Below are 18,453 nucleotides of genomic sequence, written 5' to 3'. Positions count from 1 at the left end.
TTTCAGAACATGGAATGCCTTTCCTTACAAACTCAATCCAACAACAATCAAACAACATGCATCAATCCAAATTCAAACATAATCTCGACTACTCGATACAACAAGATACAACCAAGGTTTGAGTCTAGTAATTACTTCAAAACATAACTAGATTCGCATGCATTACAAAACATCAAAAGTTTGAATACATTCGACTTCTAAAAAAACCAAGCCTTACTTCTAATCTCTCGATCCTCTATCCACGTGGTCTCTGACTAGTACCTGCCCCACCTGTTGTCAAGTACATATACAAACAAAGACAACAGCCGGATAATCCGGTGAGAATTGACATTCCCAGTAAAAGAGACTAACATGCTATCAAATAAACATATCAAGTCATATATGAACTCATTCTTCATATAATCAATTAATCCAATCAAGTACTGAATTAAAATGATATGCATGTCTTTAAAACTTCTGGATTATCAGACTCAGATAATCTAATGGAATTCTTCTATTCTTTCTTTCTTTCTTCGGTTTGGGATCCCGAGGTTAAAACATCCTACAATCACACCGACTTCCCTCTCGAGGTGGACGAGGCATAATTTAATCCTCTAGACTCCAGAGCATTATAGTGAGTTAAACAACGAAGTAGTAAATCGCCTACCAAGTCACTCGACTACAATCTCTAGATCGTCTAATTCAAAATGAATAATCAATTCGGCTCAATATGAATGCACATGAATCTAATGCATTCAAATAACAATTCAGACATATATTCAAATAAGCACATAAGCACATAAACATGCAATATGTGATTTCTTCTAGGACACTCGAATCAATCCGGATTCGAGTTAATCGTCCTATTCCATTCCAAAGTCATCTTATACCTTTCTTCGTGTTGTTCACAGTCGTCGATCTGTAAAACAACAATTCTCAATCAAAGTTCCTTCAATCAAAATCTATCCAAATCCATCGAGAAATAAAGAATAACATCGACACTATACCGGCTCAACTCTTCCAACTGATCAAAGCTGTAAGGCTCTCAACTTCCAGGACTTCAAATCAATCTATCAGAAGAAGTCATAGTGATCAAAATTGATATCAAAACTCATATCAAACTCGGTATAACTCAAAACATCAAACCGATATCTAAATCTCAAACTGACGGCATAACGGCTATAACTGATCAAACCGGAAATGCAGACAGCAAAACAACAACTCAATAAACTCATTCCAATCCTCAAACCTCAATTTCAACACAATCCCAGCACATCACAAAATCAAGGTTTTTGAAAATAACTAGAAAAATCATAACAATTCCGATCGTCGTTAGACCTTCGAACCGTCTTAGATATACGATCACTGCTAACTCATAATCATCCTCTTCGATTATAAACAAATTCTAACAACATCGAAAAATTCAAACTTCCCAGAATTAAGAGATACTTACTTTCAAACGGAGCACTCGTCGCTGTGATCGTAGATATCAAGTCAGAATTCAATTCTATCAAACGGATTGAGCTAGAATCGAAATCACAAAAGCTCGGAAGCTTTTTGATCGCCTAAAATGGTGAAGGGGCGACTTGGAGGTGATGAAGGTAAGGAAGAAAGACTTATTCAACAAGTCTAATATATAACAAATCCACTTTTTGCATTCTAGTCCCTGAAATTTCCGAAAATTGCAAAAATGTCCCTTGATGTCCCGGTAAGCCAGGGGGCCCGGGACACGAATGACCCAGACTGGTAGGGCTGTATTAAGGTAGCCCAGTAGCCTTAGGAGCCCGGAAAACCAGGTTTGCAGGACTTATTTAAGGCCCGTGTTTTAGGGGCATGATCCCCACGATTATCACCAACCCTAGCTTTCCGGGTTCATCGTACGTGACAGGCAAACATGGGCAACTACCACACCCACGATCCAGATCGTGGCCACTACCCTGGAATTGCGGGGTGACACTCTCACTCCAAGGCCTTTAAATATCTGGTCACAGATATTGGTAGAGGTATGTTCACTTAAAGTTCAAAAGCACTATATTCATTTTTCCTAAAAAGCCCACTCTATTTCTAAGTCTAACTTAAGCATCGGAGTGGCCCCGCCGGAACTTTCTTCGGCGTCCCACTAACGTGCTTTTTATCCCCTTTTTTGGTGTGCAGTTCATCTGGATTAAGGAAGGGCAGTCCATATATCACTTTCATTAGCCCGGTTTCCACATCAGGCCCACAACACTACCCTGATAGCCCGGGCCCTGGTTTTACCGACCATCATCATTGGCGCCGTCTGTGGAAAGCTTGTTCTATAGACGTAGATATGGCTTCTCATGATCAAACATTACCTGGAGACCATCAGCCAGGACGGAATATTACCATTCCCTTGGAGCAGTTAGAATCATTTGTCCAAGATGTGGTACGGAAGTCGTTGATAGCTGCAAAACAACCACAATCAAAGGACATAACGGTGGAGGAAGAAGGAAATCAGGGTAATCCAAACCCTATTGCCCAGGTTCAGGAAGGAGAAGAAGAAGAAAGCTCTTGGATGCATTCAATACAGCCGTCCATGGCAGATGAGTTGCATGAGCTCAGGAGAAAGGTACAGAAGTTGGAGGAGGGGGGTTCCCAAATGGTTTGCCCCATCAAAATTCCGGGTTGCCCTTTTTCATAGGAGGTGATAGAGGAACCCTTGCCACTAAATTACAAGTCGGCTAAAATCCGGGAATACGATGGGAGCACAGACCCAGAGGAGCACCTGGCTCGATTTGAAAATGTAGCCATGCTACATTTCTATGGAGATAAGATCAAATGCAAAGTCTTCCTAACCACTTTGGTGGATTCTGCCCAAAGATGGTTTGAGAAGTTGGAGCCCCAGAGTGTTCAATCATTTGCCAAGTTCAAGCAAGTGTTTTTGCAGCACTTTGGTAGTAGCAAGAGGTATAGGAAAACTGCCTATAGCCTTTTTGAAGCAAAGCAGTCAGGAGAGGATTCTTTACGAACCTACATGAAAAGGTTTAACAAAATTGCTTTGGAGGTCCCGACTTGTGCCCAAGAGACCAAGATCACGGCTTTCACTCAAGGTCTTCGGGAGGGGGAATTTTTCAAATCGCTGGTGAAAAAAGCACCCCGGACCTTCGAAGATTTGCTGGCTCGGGCTGAAAAATACATTAACATGGAGGAAGCTCAGAGGCAGAAAAAGGAAGTGGCCCGGCGGGAGGGAGGCCGGGAACAAGGGAGAAGTAGGGGCAACCATGATCCCATGGGGCGATTGTCCCGGTATGCTCCGTACCGAGGAACCCGAGATAAGGCTGTTCATATGTGTGAAGAAAGGGTCGACACGCAGACCCCTGTTTCTAAGGAGAAGCTCTGGAAGTACTGTGCACTTCATCAAGAGTGCACTCATGACACTAGTGAGTGTCGAACTCTGCAGCAAAGACACCAACTGCCTTATGCTAGAGATGGTAGGCCGGTCCCAAAAAAGCCTCGAAGCGTGCCTTGGTTTCGAGGGTCACAGGCGTCGATTCCTCCCCGGGATGCCACCAGCTCTCGGGAAAAAGGAAAACAAGAAATGGATCATGCAAAAAAAGACAAAATATCGGGAGATGGGCCGGCCAAAGGTATCATTAACATGATATCAGGAGGATCTACGGATGGAGATTCCAACCGGGCTAGGAAGGCTTGGAGTCGGAGGGAAAGCTTAGGGGTGGAGGAAGGAAGGCAGGGGGCGGGGCCAATCATTACATTTGGACCCCAAGACCTGGAGGGAGTAAACTTACCCCATAATGACGCCTTGCTTATACAAGCTCGGATCGCCAATTATGATGTTCGAAGGGTGTTCGTTGACTCGGGAAGCTCAGTGAATGTCCTTTTTCAAGAAGCATTCGAGCAGATGGATTTGCAGGGGTATGAGTTGAGCCCGGTAAAAACCGCCTTATATGGTTTTGCCGGGCACACTGTCCAACCCCAAGGGGAAATGTTGCTGCCTATCACCTTGGGATCAGGAGATGAGAAGAGGACGGTCATGACAAGATTCACATTAGTGGAAGCACCTTCTTCCTATAATGTCATCTTGGGTAGGCCGGCTATGAACTCTTTCAAAGCCGTAGCCTCAGCTTACCATCAAAAGATCAAGTTCCCAGTAGGAGATAAAGTCGGAGAAGTTCGAGGAGATCAGCCTTCCTCCCGAAAATGCTATGCTGAGACAGTGAAGATAGACTACAAGAGGGAAAAACAGAATGGAAAGGTAGGAGCCTTGGGGGGAAGAGAAGTCTGTTCGGTGGAGGAATCTAAAAGCGAGTATGAAGAGGTAGAGATGGAACCCGGGCAAACAGGGAAGTCTGTTAAGATAGCTCGGGATGTAGATGCATGGTTGATGGAAGCATTGAGAGGCTGCCTCATCCAGAATAAAGATGTGTTCGCCTGGGCTCAGGGTGATTTGGTGGGAGTTTCATCCCGGGTGGCGGAACACAAATTAAACATCAGCCCAGGTTCTCGACCTGTTATACAAAAGAAGAGGCATTTTGGGGCCGAGAAGGATAAGGTGATAGCGGAGCAGGTTCAAGAGCTACTGCGGGCCGGGCACATTAAGGAAATACAATTTCCTACTTGGTTGTCCAACGTAGTGCTAGTACCAAAGGCCACGGGGAAGTGGAGAATGTGTGTGGATTTCCGGGATTTAAATAAAGCTTGTCCCAAAGATTGTTACCCTCTGCCCCGAATTGACCAGTTGGTGGACTCTACATCCGGGTGTGAGTTGCTGAGCTTCATGGATGCATACCAGGGCTATCATCAAATTCCTTTAGCCCTGGAAGATCAAGACAAAGTCAGCTTTGTTACCTCGGGAGGTACTTTCTGCTACGTAGTGATGCCATTTGGTTTGAAGAATGCAGGAGCTACGTATCAGCGGATGATGGACAGAGTGTTCCGGGAACAGGTGGGCCGAAATGTGGAGGTATATGTGGATGATATATTGGTGAAGTCCAGGACCCGGGATAGTTTCTTACCCGACTTGGAGGAAACTTTTGCGACAGTTCGGCGATATGGGATCAAATTGAACCCGGCTAAGTGTATGTTTGGGGTGAAAAGTGGCAAGTTTCTGGGGTTCATGGTCACTGAACGGGGGATAGAAGTCAACCCTGAAAAAGTGAAGCTGTTGCGAGAAATGCCTTCACCAACATCTATTAAAGAGGTACAGCGATTAACCGGCCGGATTACAGCCCTGGCTCGGTTTATAGCTCGATCAGCTCATCGCAGCTATCATTTTTTCCAAGTGTTGCGAAAAGCCCAGAGGTTCGGCTGGACTGAGCAATGCGAGCAGGCCTTTAAGGAGTTGAAGGAGCATCTGGCTAGCTTGCCTATCTTGGTTAAGCCGGAACCAGGGGAACGATTGTGGATATATCTATCCACTACAGAAAAGGCGGTCAGCACTGTCTTGATAAAAGAGGAAAAGGGAGATCAGAGGCCTGTGTACTACGTCAGCCATGCTTTGAAGGGGGCGGAAGTTAGATATACGGAAATTGAGAAGATGGCCTTGGCTCTAGTAATAACGGCCCGGAAATTGAGACCTTATTTCTTGTCTCACCCGGTAACTGTTCTTACTAATAGCCTCCTAGGGCGTATTATGACTCATCCAGATGCCTCGGGAAGACTCGTGAAATGGTCGGTGGAATTAGGAGAATATGATATTGAGTACCAGCCACGTAAGGCCATCAAAGCCCAGGCTTTGTCAGATTTTTTGACAGAGGTGGCCGTTTTTGGCCGAGAAGAAGTGTGGAGGATTTTTGTAGATAGAGCAAGTGGTGCTGGAGGCAGTGGTGTGGGGATCATCCTGATCTCACCGGCCCAAGAGAAGATTGAGATAGCCGTGAAGCTAGACTTCCAGGACTCCAACAACGAAGCTGAATACGAGGCTGTGATAGCGGGGATGCAACGAGCCCGGGATGTCGGGGTAAGTCATATCATAATTTATTCTGACTCTCAGTTGGTTGTTCAACAAGTAAACAAAGCCTTCTGTACTCGAGAGGAGAAATTGATAAAATATTGTAAGATGATTGAAGAGCTCGGGGCCAGTTTCGACACTTGGAGTATAGAGCAGATACCCCGGGAAAGAAATATGGAAGCAGACGCCTTGGCTAAGAAAGCGGCCGCAGGGGAAGGTGATGGTAGCGAATCCCTTCTGCAAAGGGAAACGGTGGCTTCCATAGAAGCCGGGGAACCGGTCCTCCAAGTAAACACATGGAAAGCTCCGATTGTCAAGTACCTAACTCAGGGGAGCCTCCCGGAGGACAAAGGACGAGCCCGGATATACGAAGACAGGCAGCCCGGTTTGCTATCTTGGGAGGAAGCCTGTATAGGCGTTCCTACCAGGGCCCTTTGCTCAAATGTTTGGAGGAAGGAGAAACCGAATATGTCTTGCGGGAAGTGCACGAGGGATGTTGTGGAAACCATGGAGGGTCTATGAGTCTGGTCCGAAGGGTGTTGCTGTCAGGATATTGGTGGCCAACTATGCAGGCAGACGCATATAAGATTTCCCGGTCTTGTGAAGGATGTCAGAGGTTCGGAATTATACAACATAGCCCGGAAAGCAACTTGACTCCGATATGGGCATCCTGCCCCTTTGATCAATGGGTTATGGACATAGTGGGCCCTTTTCCACTAGCCCGGGCACAGAAGAAGTTCTTGTTGGTAGATGTGGATTATTTTTCCAAGTGGGTGGAGGCAGAGCCTTTGGCGAAAATTACAGAGGCCGAGGTGATGAAGTTTTTATGGAAAAGTATAGTATGTCGATTTGGGCTACCAAGAAAGCTGTTCTCGGATAATGGCAGGCAATTTCAGGGCCAAAAATTGGCAGACTGGTGTGCTGAGATGGGCATCAAGCAGGTTTTCACCTCGGTCGCTTATCCTCAAGCTAATGGCCAAACAGAGGTAACCAATCGTACTATTGTTCGGTCTTTACAGGCGCGATTGTATGGAATGGGGAAAGATTGGGTTGAAGAGATCCCGAGTGTGTTATGGGCCTATCGCACCACTCCACACACTGCAACACAAGAATCACCTTTTAGCCTGGTATATGGGTCGGAGGCTATTTTGCCTGTAGAGATTGGACAGCCTTCAGCTCGGATTAAAGCATATGAGGACACAGACGAAGGAGCCCGGGCACAAGAATTGGATCTCATTGAAGAGCGAAGAAAAAAGGCGGCTCGTAGAATGGAGGTCTACAGAGCTCGGGTGATGAGAGCCTATAATCAGAAGGTCCGGCCTCGGGAATTCCAAGAGGGAGAATTTGTGTTGAAAAGAGTTAATCCAGCAGGGGAAGTAGGGAAGCTAGATGCCCGATGGGAGGGACCATATAAGCTGATCAGAAAAGTCGGTGCCAATACTTGGTACCTACAAGATGGTCAGGGACGCCCCCTCAAGCGACCGTGGAATGCTTTACATTTGAAGAAGTATTTTGTGTAATGCTTTGTATTTAATATTTTATTAATGAAGAAGTTTTATCATGAAAGAAGGCTTGGCATTATATAAGCCCGGGAGGTTCCAGGCCCCGGCACCCATCATAAGCCCAAGGCATATATAAGCCCTTGGCATTATATAAGCCCGAGAGGTTCCAGGCCCCGGCACCCATCATAAGCCCAAGGCATATATAAGCCCTTGGCATTATATAAGCCCGGGAGGTTCCAGGCCCCGGCATCCATCATAAGCCCAAGGCATATATAAGCCCTTGGCATTATATAAGCCCGGGAGGTTCCAGCCCCGGCACCCATCATAAGCCCAAGGCATACCCTTGGCATTATATAAGCCCGGGAGGTTCCAGGCCCCGGCATCCATCATAAGCCCAAGGCATATATAAGCCCTTGGCATTATATAAGCCCGGGAGGTTCCAGCCCCCGGCACCCATCATAAGCCCAAGGCATATATAAGCCCTTGGCATTATATAAGCCCGGGAGGTTCCAGGCCCCGGCATCCATCATAAGACCAAGGCATATATAAGCCCTTGGCATTATATAAGCCCGGGAGGTTCCAGCCCCCGGCACCCATCATAAGCCCAAGGCATATATAAGCCCTTGGCATTATATAAGCCCGGGAGGTTCCAGCCCCCGGCACCCATCATAAGCCCAAGGCATATATAAGCCCTTGGCATTATATAAGCCCGGGAGGTTCCAAGCCCCGACACCCATCATAAGCCCAAGGCATATATAGGCCCTTGGCAATATATAAGCCCGGGAGGTTTCAGGCCCCGGCACCCATCGTAAGCCCAAGGCATATATAAGCCCTTGGCATTACCTACTCTTTTATTTATATATATCAGGCATTACATAATGAATGACAAGAATAGAGGAGTTCCATTGACAACAGAATATAAGAGGAGGGGCTCTTGCGGCCCAATTACAAATAATAATTCAAAGGGCGGGGCTATTAGAGTGACCGGCATCGGCAGTTGTCTGACTCGGGGCAGCCCTCGCATTTTCAGCTCCTTGGGTGGCGGGGAGGGAGTCGATGGCCTTATCCAAGTCGGGAAAATCTCTCTTGTCAGCAGACCATAGGCCAGCTTCCTCGAATTGATCTCGGCATTTGTAAAATCCGACCTGGAAAAAGGTGTACGATCTGTCCACCACTGCCTCTTGAAACTCAGCAGAAGATAGGAAGGTTGCTTTGAGCTCTTCCTCTGACTTCAGGCGAGTTTCCAGAGCTGACACTGCTTTCTCCGCTTTATCCCTGGCGCTAGCCGCCTCCACTTGAGCCTCTGCAGCCCGGTTTTCTGCCGCCCTCAACTCACCCGTAGTGGTGGCTAGAGCATCTCGAGCCTGCCCTAGATCAGCTTCAGAGCGGGCCCGATCCAGCTGAGCAGAGTGAAGATTTTGCTCGGCCGCCTCCAGGGCTGAACGGAGACTAGACACCACTTGATCATGACTTTGTTGTGCCATCATCAAGTCTTGTTCCAGCTTTTTGATCAACTCCGCGGCAGCCCGAGATTTCTCAGCCTCTACGTGTGCCCGATCAGTCTCAACCCGACCAAATTTGGTCGCATCTTCATAGCTGTCCACCAGCATATGCAATCCCTGAAAGCAGAGGTGTTAGAAATAGAAAACATGACACGTTCAAGACTAGGAGAAGTCAACTTACGGATATAACCCGGTTGGTGCCCTCGAAATACTTCACGGTTGGGTTTTGGTTGTAAAGGTGGAGCTGTTCCGCCGAAGTCAAGAGGTCCTTCAGCATCCGCACTCCCCGGCCAGAGGCCCCGGCTTGGAATATATTTTCCCTTGCACCAAAGGGACTAGATCCCTGGGCAGCCTGGTAAAAGGGGGCCAATGGGGGGAAGGAGGGAGAGGAAGGAGCCACCTCTTCTGGGTCACTGAGAATGACCATTTCTGGCTCCTCCAGGGTTTTCCTCTTCCGCGTCAAAGGTGAGGAAGGACCGGCAGCAGCAGGAGCCGGCTCATTCGTCCACCCTGCCTCCACAGATGGAAGTGGCAGGGGTATGGCAGAAGGTGAAGGAGCGACGACCTCGGAGATGACAACTGCAGGGGCAGCTTCCTCACCTAGGCCTTGTTGAGCCCTGCGTTCCTCCGCTAGCTGAAGAACTCGGGCTTTTCTCGCTGCCTCTACAGCCCTGGCTTCTTCCTTTTCCCGGGCAGCTGCCTTCTCGGCTGCCCGTTTCTGAGCAAAGGCCTGCTTCATCAGTCGAGATTTTTTCTTCTTAGGCGGGGCGGGGGATGCTGCGCAAAAATGATAAAAATCGGTACATTACAAACAGCATATAAGAGAAGCAAATATATGATAACAGTAAAGCATACCAGCGACTGGGGCCGACTCATCATATGCATCAATAATCCGGTCAACCGGATCAGTTACCCGGGCACCCAGCCCGTAATCATTCAAACTTTTTTCCTCCAGGAGAGGGGCTGAAGGAAACTTCTGGTTTTCCACTAGCTCTTGGGTTCGGAGGTAGGGTTTGTAAGAGTGGGTGCCCAGTGAGCCAACTGTGTGGCTATGGGCTTTGATGACTCTTTGTATAAACAATCTTTTGTTTAATATTATTTACACTTTTATGGCAATGACTTTATATTACTTCATATTGTTATATTGTGATATACTATTGTTGTTTTGATAAAGACCTTGAATATACTATAGTGTATGTAAGATGTGGTAGAACATGGAGATGTCTATCATGAAATACATCTTATAGTCACTGTATATCCTAAAAACCGTTCCTAGTCGATTGAGCCGTCCGATAATAAGGATAAGGATCGCTCGAGTTTGAGACTAGCATTTGCGATGCGGAGTACCACGTTTCATTGGTAGGGAACATGGAGATGTTCGAAGCATGCAAATGGATATTCATAGGATGAATAATCGAACTACCTTATCCGGACTTTCCAAGTGGTTATCACTTATCGAGTGGATAAAGTCCGCGGTTTTGGTTGTACACCATTAGTCCTTACGACTTGAAACATCATGGAGACTCTATATGCTAGTGCTGTGCTTTGACTCGTTTACCGACTCTATGGGGGTCATCAGGTGTCGAGATTGGGTACAGTTACGACACATATAGGAGTCAATGCATTGTTGTCAAGGATTCACCACATACTTGCGAGTGTGGATATCCTATGCGATCTGAGAAGATATTAGTGTGACGAATCTCTGGCCAGAGTACTTGATGTGATTTAAGAAATGGTTTCTTAGTAGCACATGCGATGTCACTAATTTGATCTTCAAGATGTATTGCATAGTTATCGAATCTTGAGCGACTCTCGATATACCAATGGTTGTTGATTCGATCGGGATATATGGATGAAGGGACCGTACTGTACGCTAACCAAAATCTACTGGTTCTTGTAGGCACTATCAGTGATACCTAGGGAATCATGGGGCGATGTTGCTAGGCGCTTTACCATGATTCGTTGGGCAAGTCGGAAAGTGTTGTTCCGAGTCACAAGGAGTTGTGAGCCCACGGCTAGCTGTATCCCTGAACCATTGAGGGTCACACAGTGTAATGGAGTTTTAATCCCCGTTGAGATAGTTAAATTTAAAGAGTTAAATTTAATGAACTAAGGAGTTGGACTTCTTAAATAAGAGTAAGGGAGTAGGATTTCCTAAAATGACATAGGGATGGACATTTTTGGAAACCACTGAATTCGGATTCAGGAAAATTTATTTTGACTTTAAAACGTGCAGAAATGGTTTCTGTGCACATTGGTGAAATCGTTTCATCAATCGGAGTCACGATGAATTTTATATTAATTTCTGAACGAGTGGGCTTTGCTTGTCGGGCCCCAGCTTATGACTAATGGGCCCTAAGGTGTTAGTGGCCTGCATTATAAATAAGTTATTTCAGTACAGAAATTACACACAATAGGTCATAATTTTGAGAGCAAAAATCGAAAACCCTAGTCTCTCTAAAAGAAAATTTCGGCCGACCCCTCCCCCTCTGCCCGAGAAAATTCCGGTCTGTGATTTTGAATCGCGGTCAGGAATAACGAATCAGATTCGTGTAATCTCTTCGCAGAAAACTTCTGATAGATTTTCTAGTGCAATCTATCAGAGGGATTAAACCTCTGTTCGTGGACCTGATTGAAGGAGTTCATCGGTTCCAGGGAGAGACAACAAGAGCAGATAAAATCTGTTGGTGTCCAGTAATCTCGTTGCGAGATTGGAGGTAAAATTTAATAACTGTTATTTGAATTTTACACACACAATAATTTAATCGTTAAACGGTTGATACCCACACCATGGAATTGTTTCATGATAAAATTTTTAAACTTCCGCTGCACCGGGTATCAATCGTGATTGATCTGACCGCCAGTTTTCCAACAGTGGTATCAGAGCCAGGTTGCTCAGATCAAACGATTAAATTAATCGATTGTACAAAATTTTTGAATCTCGGTTTTTGAAACAAAATAAATATTTTTAAATAAAAAAAAAAAAAATTTCGGGGCAAAACCCGGGCAGCGATTGGATCGCTGCCCGGTGGGGCAGCAATTGTTGCTGCCCCGGGCGGCGCACGGCGCCGCCCGCGCTGCCCAGCGCAGCGCTCGGCGCCGCCCAGGGCAGCGCACGGCGCCGCCCAGGGGCGGCGCCAGGCGCTGCCCTAAAGGGGCAGCCGGGCTGCCCCTGGCCCGCGCCCCGGGTGCGGGCCGGCCCGGGAGTGTCCCGGGCGGCCCGCGGGAAAAATTATATTTTTATTAATTTTATGAATTTGTTGGTCCAGTCCCGGTGTACTGCGAAAACACGGGTGCCGTTGCTCAAGCAAAGGAACCAAGGTCTCATCAAAGATCCAAACACGTACTGAGGAAATACCACATAATCCGGGAGATTGTGGAAAGAGGAGACATCATTGTCGAACGAGTGGCCTCTGCAGACAATATCGCTGATCCGCTTACTAAGCCCTTGCCAGGACCATTGTTTGACAAACATCGCGAAGCAATGGGTCTACGTAGTATGACTAGTTGGCAATAGGGCAAGTGGGAGATTGTAAGAGTGGGTGCCCAGTGAGCCAACTGTGTGGCTATGGGCTTTGATGACTCTTTGTATAAACAATCTTTTGTTTAATATTATTTACACTTTTATGGCAATGACTTTATATTACTTCATATTGTTATATTGTGATATACTATTGTTGTTTTGATAAAGACCTTGAATATACTATAGTGTATGTAAGATGTGGTAGAACATGGAGATGTCTATCATGAAATACATCTTATAGTCACTGTATATCCTAAAAACCGTTCCTAGTCGATTGAGCCGTCCGATAATAAGGATAAGGATCGCTCGAGTTTGAGACTAGCATTTGCGATGCGGAGTACCACGTTTCATTGGTAGGGAACATGGAGATGTTCGAAGCATGCAAATGGATATTCATAGGATGAATAATCGAACTACCCTATCCGGACTTTCCAAGTGGTTATCACTTATCGAGTGGATAAAGTCCGCGGTTTTGGTTGTACACCATTAGTCCTTACGACTTGAAACATCATGGAGACTCTATATGCTAGTGCTGTGCTTTGACTCGTTTACCGACTCTATGGGGGTCATCAGGTGTCGAGATTGGGTACAGTTACGACACATATAGGAGTCAATGCATTGTTGTCAAGGATTCACCACATACTTGCGAGTGTGGATATCCTATGCGATCTGAGGAGATATTAGTGTGACGAATCTCTGGCCAGAGTACTTGATGTGATTTAAGAAATGGTTTCTTAGTAGCACATGCGATGTCACTAATTTGATCTTCAAGATGTATTGCATAGTTATCGAATCTTGAGCGACTCTCGATATACCAATGGTTGTTGATTCGATCGGGATATATGGATGAAGGGATCGTACTGTACGCTAACCAAAATCTACTGGTTCTTGTAGGCACTATCAGTGATACCTAGGGAATCATGGGACGATGTTGCTAGGCGCTTTACCATGATTCGTTGGGCAAGTCGGAAAGTGTTGTTCCGAGTCACAAGGAGTTGTGAGCCCACGGCTAGCTGTATCCCTGAACCATTGAGGGTCACACAGTGTAATGGAGTTTTAATCCCCGTTGAGATAGTTAAATTTAAAGAGTTAAATTTAATGAACTAAGGAGTTGGACTTCTTAAATAAGAGTAAGGGAGTAGGATTTCCTAAAATGACATAGGGATGGACATTTTTGGAAACCACTGAATTCGGATTCAGGAAAATTTATTTTGACTTTAAAACGTGCAGAAATGGTTTCTGTGCACATTGGTGAAATCGTTTCATCAATCGGAGTCACGATGAATTTTATATTAATTTCTGAACGAGTGGGCTTTGCTTGTCGGGCCCCAGCTTATGACTAATGGGCCCTAAGGTGTTAGTGGCCTGCATTATAAATAAGTTATTTCAGTACAGAAATTACACACAATAGGTCATAATTTTGAGAGCAAAAATCGAAAACCCTAGTCTCTCTAAAAGAAAATTTCGGCCGACCCCTCCCCCTCTGCCCGAGAAAATTCCGGTCTGTGATTTTGAATCGCGGTCAGGAATAACGAATCAGATTCGTGTAATCTCTTCGCAGAAAACTTCTGATAGATTTTCTAGTGCAATCTATCAGAGGGATTAAACCTCTGTTCGTGGACCTGATTGAAGGAGTTCATCGGTTCCAGGGAGAGACAACAAGAGCAGATAAAATCTGTTGGTGTCCAGTAATCTCGTTGCGAGATTGGAGGTAAAATTTAATAACTGTTATTTGAATTTTACACACACAATAATTTAATCGTTAAACGGTTGATACCCACACCATGGAATTGTTTCATGATAAAATTTTTAAACTTCCGCTGCACCGGGTATCAATCGTGATTGATCTGACCGCCAGTTTTCCAACAGGGTTCCTCCAACTTATAATTTTTAGGGAGCTCGGGTTGAGGAGGAAGGGCCGTCAAGAATTGGGTAGGTCTGGTTCGGGCACCAGGGAGTTGAATATAAAAAAATCTCTCTTTCCATCCCTTCCACGAGGACGGGGTATCCTCTAGAAACCGGGCATTCTGCCGGGCATTCAAAGAGAAAGCCATCTCCGTGAAACGGCAGGCATAATAGTAGTGAAAGATGAGAGGGGTGATGGCTAAGTTGTTCGCTTTAAAAAGAACATAAGTGGCAGCCATCATGCGGAAGGCATTGGGATGAAATTGGTTCAAGGAAACCTTGTAAAAAGAAGCAATTTTATAATAAAAGGGATGAATAGGGAAACGAAGCCCGTTCCTGAGCTGTTCCCTGAAGAAGGTATAGAACCCCTCGGGCGGCTGGTCAGCCCGACCTAGGGGCCCCGGAATGATAATCGAGTACGCCGGGGGAATGTTACCCATAAGCTTAAGCTCCTCTATGGATTCTGGGCGGAGGGTACTGGTAACGTGGGAGAACCAGGGACCTTCGGGGTTTGGTTTGGGCAAAGGAAGGAGAGGCCCAGACTCGGATACTTTAGCCTTACCCTTGTCCTTAGAAGGCCCGATTTTAGCCTTCTTCGGACGAGAGGAGGAGGGAGCTACTGTGGATCGAACATGGGAGGTGACAGGAGGGGGAGAATCGTGGCGTAAGGCCTCGGATTCTATATCAGAGGAGCCACGAACGTGGCCACCGGAAGTTGAAGATGTGGAATTCGACATGTTCACAGGACAAGGAAACTTTAAGGTAAGATAGATAGAAAACTTACAGAAGAAAGCAAGCTTGTTACGCGGAGTCGCCGGAGCCGGAGAAGTTTGGTAGCAGGGAGGGAATACGCGAATAGGGAAGGTAAAGAAGCAGTGGAGAAAGGGGGTTTTATAGGCGAAGAGCTTTAATGCTGGCCGTCGATGAAACGATGATCGAAGGGTACGGATGATCTTGGAAAGTTGAACCGGGCAGCGTAATGATGACACGGGCAGTCGAAAGGACAGGTAACGGCTTCTGACACCTGCCCGTCTTTTCAAAATTCTAGGGTTAACGTCAGCCCTACAATTTTTGGACATTACTGGACGATACACCTACAAGGCCAGGGTATCAAACCTTTGAACAGCCAGGGGCAGGACTGTAAGTCGGGACAGCGAGTAAGACTCTAGCCCCACTATTTTTGGGCTGAGTAGTGATGTCCCGGCAAGAAAGGGGAGCAGGGCCGCATATGCCCTGGGAAACAGGGGCATAAACAGTCAGGGATTACAGGGTTGTATTAAAGCAAGGGTGGCGGAACCGTAAGTCGGGACAGCGAGTAAGACTCTAGCCCCACTATTTTTGGGCTGAGTAGTGATGTCCCGACAAGACAGGGGAGCAGGGCCGCATATGCCCTGGGAAACAGGGGCATAAACAGTCAGGGATTACAGGTTTGTATTAAAGCAAGGGTGGCGGAACCGTAAGTCGGGACAGCGATTAAGACTCTAGCCCGACAATTTTTGGGATGAGTAGTGATGTCCCGGTAAGCCAGGGGGCCCGGGACACGAATGACCCAGACTGGTAGGGCTGTATTAAGGTAGCCCAGTAGCCTCAGGAGCCCGGAAAACCAGGTTTGCAGGACTTATTTAAGGCCCGTGTTTTAGGGGCATGATCCCCACGATTATCACCAACCCTAGCTTTCCGGGTTCATCGTACGTGACAGGCAAACATGGGCAACTACCACACCCATGATCCAGATCGTGGCCACTACCCTGGAATTGTGGGGTGACACTCTCACTCCAAGGCCTTTAAATATCTGGTCACAGATATTGGTAGAGGTATGTTCACTTAAAGTTCAAAAGCACTATATTCATTTTTCCTAAAAAGCCCACTCTATTTCTAAGTCTAACTTAAGCATCGGAGTGGCCCCGCCGAAACTTCCTCCGGCGTCCCACTAACGTGCTTTTTATCCCCTTCTTTGGTGTGCAGTTCATCTGGATTAAGGAAGGGCAGTCCATATATCACTTTCATTAGCCCGGTTTCCACATCAGGCCCACAATACTACCCTGATAGCCCGGGCCCTGGTTTTACCGACCATCATCATCCCTGATTAATAAAAAGTCCGATCTCGAATTCTGAAATCACTGATTATCTCAAATAACATCAATTAAGATAAAGACAGGGCGTTACAAAAACCTCATGAATACAATAAATGGAAGAATTGGTTCATTAAAATGTAATTGAATTGTATCGGTAATTTAAAATCTAAACGGAAAGAGTAAAAAAATCAAATAAATTTGTTCATATCTCTTATGATTCTCAATTTCTCATTACTAAAATTTTCAAATTTGAAGTAATTTTCAAATTTTAACTTAGAATACAAAGATTGAGTGGTAACCGAAAATGGAAAAAAAATGTATAAAAAGTTTGAATAAAACAATTTAAAACAGTAAAAATTATATTTAAATTCATGAAATAAAAAATAATAGTTAGTGTGAATAAGATGAGACTTAAACCGATTGATAAATAATCATAATGGATTTGTTCTGATCGGTTATGATTCTCACTCCTAACTTTTAAATTTTAAACTTCGAAATGTAGATTGGGTAAAAGCATAAAATCAACAATAAATAAAGTTAATAATAACAACGTACGAAATTTTTGAAAAAATCAAAACACTATTTTATTTTCAAATTTAATAAAATTCTCAAATTTGAAATTTGGGTAAAAGCATAAAATCAAAAATAAATAAAATTAATAATAACAACGATTGAATTTTTTGGAAAAATCAAAACATTATTTTATTTTAAAATTTAATAAAATTTTCAAATTTGAAATTTGTAACCACTATTTTATTCGCAACGCGTCGATAGGAACAAATCTATTAATTTGTTTCAAATTTCAAATGTTTAAAATTTGAAAAATCAAATATAGAATCTATTATTCGCAATGCATGGATGGGAACAAATCTATGTTATTTTCAAATTTCAAAATATAATTATCACTCTTAATTTTCAAAATATATTAAAATTCTATTTTACTTGTCTGTAGCGTTGAATTTGGTTTTATTCATGATATGTACGAAGAACACGCAAGAAAGAAAAAAGTTTATATGGCTGCTCACGAAGAACACACAAGAAAAAAAATAGTTTCTTGAGGTCACGAAGTCACACATAATATTAGCCTCTCATTCGTACTCAAGTTCACATATTAAATCCAACGAACTCAAAAAACTCTTCATATCATATATATCAAACCCACCAAATTCACAATAAAAACAGAACAAATCAATTCAAATCAAAGTATAGCTGTTGACGGACCTCATAACAAACTCTTGGTACCACTATCCAAATATTGAATCAACCATTTAATTTTCCAGCAAGTCAAGATAACAAAAAAAATCTATAATATCTGAAATTGCACATAAAGATTCGAAATTGGGTTCCTGTGCATCAATTACAGGAAGTAGTTGGAAAAAAAAAAAAACACATTGGGGCGCAATCTAAAATGAATAATAGAAATTGCAACTTACCGAATCTGACGACGGGTGAATGGTCACGCTAACGAAAACTCTTCAGTTTTTTCTGCACAAAGTAAGACGATTCTTATTGAGAAAAAATAATAAACAAAAAAATTCGTAAACCTAGGAAGTATTTGAAAAAAGAAACACATTGGGGCGCAATTTAAAACGAATAGTAGAAATTGCAACTTACCGAATTTGACGATGGGTAATTGATCGCGCTAAAAAAAACAATTTTCTTCAGTTTTTAACGCGACAAAGTAAGATGATTCCTGTCGAGAAAAAATAATAGACATACAAATATGTAAACCTAGAACTCAATTCGAGTCGTAATCGAAAATGGTACCTATAAAAATTCACACAAATTCATAAATTAAGAAGATATTTCGACGAAAATCGCAAATTCAAACCAAAACAACTATAGAGATTGAGAGAAAAAAAAATTACCAATTTCAGTATCTTTGGAGAAAAAGCCATTGGTTGAAGTGATGGACAGTGAGCAGATGCGTGGGAGAGAACGTGAAGAAGTTTGCGTGAGTCGTGGAGCCAGAAGACCAGGTTTTTTATTTTTTTTTTTTGAAACGAAGACCAGGCGTTGAAAAAATTATATAAAATGTAAA

General features: G+C 44.3%; 1 long non-coding RNA gene across 1 annotated transcript; it reads right to left on the bottom strand.

The window, feature by feature from the left end:
- LOC140866802 (uncharacterized) lies at nucleotides 1–18,453 on the bottom strand. The gene is made up of 6 exons (XR_012144976.1): nucleotides 18,281–18,453; nucleotides 18,027–18,105; nucleotides 17,846–17,897; nucleotides 987–1,049; nucleotides 870–898; nucleotides 1–270 (listed from the first exon to the last, which is right to left on the bottom strand). It is a non-coding gene; the product is annotated as an uncharacterized lncRNA (long non-coding RNA).

This window comes from Henckelia pumila, chromosome 4, assembly GCF_033568475.1.
Source record: "Henckelia pumila isolate YLH828 chromosome 4, ASM3356847v2, whole genome shotgun sequence".
Lineage (NCBI taxonomy): Eukaryota > Viridiplantae > Streptophyta > Magnoliopsida > Lamiales > Gesneriaceae > Henckelia > Henckelia pumila.
This window is presented reverse-complemented; position numbering and strand designations above follow the sequence as displayed.